This window comes from Neodiprion pinetum, unplaced genomic scaffold (assembly GCF_021155775.2).
Source record: "Neodiprion pinetum isolate iyNeoPine1 unplaced genomic scaffold, iyNeoPine1.2 ptg000173l, whole genome shotgun sequence".
NCBI lineage: Eukaryota > Metazoa > Arthropoda > Insecta > Hymenoptera > Diprionidae > Neodiprion > Neodiprion pinetum.
In genome coordinates, this window is record NW_027184525.1 from 30,001 (window position 1) to 32,500 (window position 2,500).

General features: G+C 62.0%; 1 non-coding gene and 1 pseudogene across 1 annotated transcript; both read left to right on the forward strand.

Moving 5' to 3' along the window:
- The first annotated feature begins 793 nt into the window (after positions 1 to 793).
- Positions 794 to 947, forward strand: LOC124224511 (5.8S ribosomal RNA). Its single transcript, XR_006884798.1, has one exon. It is a non-coding gene; the product is annotated as a 5.8S ribosomal RNA (ribosomal RNA).
- A 471-nt stretch (positions 948 to 1,418) lies between these two features.
- Positions 1,419 to 2,500, forward strand: part of LOC124224509 (large subunit ribosomal RNA) — a pseudogene marked incomplete at its 3' end in the record, with an annotated part of 3,221 nt that continues 2,139 nt past the window's right edge.

The window sequence follows — 2,500 nt, forward strand, 5'->3', positions numbered from 1 at the left end:
CTCGCCGCGAGAGCGGCGTGTCACGCCCACGTGTCGCGAACAAAATTTCACAAAAGTTTGAACGACGTAACGGTCGGGCCCGGTTGCCGCGGCGCGCAACACAATCGTCGTGACAACGAACGCGGTGCTGACGCCGGATCCGATGGGTCCGGCGTTCGCCGCGGTCGCGACGAGCGCAGTCGCCGGCTAAAACCGCCCGACGACCGACTCGCGCCGAGGCGTCGACCCGTCGCTCCGCGTCCAGCGCGGAGCAGCGGCGGGTCGTTCGCGCCTCCGGCCGACTCGGTGCCGAGAGGGGACCGCTCCGCGGTCCGCCTCGACTCGTTCGACCCGGTCAGGTCGTACGAGGGAGACGTGCGAAGCTGGTCTCAGCGCTTCTTCGCGGGCAGCCTGTCTGCGCCCGGGTGTCCTCGGTGCAACGCCGTTACACCCCGGACGCAGGCCGCGAACGCGGTAGCTTCGGAGAGAATTTTCGCCCGTACGAGGAAGCTCGCGTCAGCGTCGAGGGCAGCGATGCCCGGGACTCGCTGACGCGGCCCACTGCCGTCCGCCGTCAATCGTTTGCATTGCGAGCCGATCGGGTCCGGCGCCGGTCAATTCCGGCAGACGACCCGTGAACTCGAGGCGACGTCGGCTCTTGAACTATCGCACGAACGAAATTTGACGCGCGGCGCGCGTTCCTTCCCGCGCGCAACCGCGCAGGGCTGACGCACGCGGCGCCGCGCTCACGACCACAGAAAGCCGGTAACAACCGTAATTTTAGCATTTTTAATGCAAAATTCACATATATGATTACCCTGAACGGTGGATCACTTGGCTCGTGGGTCGATGAAGAACGCAGCTAATTGCGCGTCAACTTGTGAACTGCAGGACACATGAACATCGACATTTCGAACGCACATTGCGGTCCACGGATACAATTCCGGACCACGCCTGGCTGAGGGTCGTTTAACAACGACAGACTGCTCCGTAGGCAACGGTGCCGCGAAAACCCCCGACCCGGGGGAACACAGCGCACCGTGCCTTCGCGAGCGAATGACTGGGCGTTCGCAGCCTCAAACAAAGGTCGCGTCGCCTCAAACGAACACGTATGTCACGGTCACGACGCGTCGCCGCAGATCGCGGGGTCGAGCTGTCGCTGCCGTTCGTCACGTTCCGGTGCTAGCGATAGTCGAGAGAACGAACGAATTCGGCACGGCGACACACAGACCGCGCGCGGTCGGTTCGCCGCTCATGTGATGAAGTTTTCCGTCCACGCTTCGCCGCGGGGGGGCTCTCGGGTCTCCCGTACGGCGGGCGTGTTTACGGTCGTTTCCGTGGCTCGAACGTACGAAAGAATACGTTGTGTCCTCGTCCGTGTCGACGGTGCTGTTCTTGAACGAACGGCCGTCGCCGACGACGGACTCGCAATCTTACGACGACCTCAGAGCAGGCGAGACTACCCGCTGAATTTAAGCATATTACTAAGCGGAGGAAAAGAAACTAACTAGGATTTCCTTAGTAGCGGCGAGCGAACAGGAAACAGCCCAGCACTGAATCCCGCGGTTCTGCCGCCGGGAAATGTAGTGTTTGGGAGGATCCACTTATCCCGGGGCGTCGGCCCGCGTCCAAGTCCATCTTGAATGGGGCCACTTACCCGCAGAGGGTGCCAGGCCCGTAGTGACCGGGACGCGCCACGGGAGGATCTCTCCTCAGAGTCGGGTTGCTTGAGAGTGCAGCTCTAAGTGGGTGGTAAACTCCATCTAAGGCTAAATATGACCACGAGACCGATAGCGAACAAGTACCGTGAGGGAAAGTTGAAAAAGAACTTTGAAGAGAGAGTTCAAGAGTACGTGAAACCGTTCAGGGGTAAACCTGAGAAACCCGAAAGATCGAACGGGGAGATTCATCGTCAGCGACGCAGGCTTCGCCGCGGCTCGTGATGTCGGGACCTCGCGTCCACGGCACTCGGTCGCGGTGCAATGTCCGGCGGCGCCGGCGTGCACTTCTCCCCTAGTAGGACGTCGCGACCCGTTGGGTGTCGGTCTAAGGCCCGGTCGGCTGCCTGTCTCGGCGTTCTCGTCGGGGCAGACCCCCGGTTGCCCGTCCGGCTGCCCGGCGGTACCCGCACGGTATAGAGCGCATTGAACTGCGTCGGGCCCGCCGCAAGCGCGGTCAGCGATTCCCGGTGGTCGGACCTAGCGCCGTCCCCGGGCCTGGCCAGCTGTTGGCTGGCGGTGTCCTCTGGCTGGCTCGTTCGAATTATCAAATACCGGTCGGCGACGCTATTGCTTTGGGTACTTTCAGGACCCGTCTTGAAACACGGACCAAGGAGTCTAACATGTGCGCGAGTCATTGGGACGAGCAAACCTAAAGGCGAAATGAAAGTAAAGGTCAGCCCAGCGCTGACCGAGGGAGGATGGGCCGCGTCACGATGCGGCCCCGCACTCCCGGGGCGTCCTCGTTCTCACTGCGAGAAGAGGCGCACCCAGAGCGTACACGTTGGGACCCGAAAGATGGT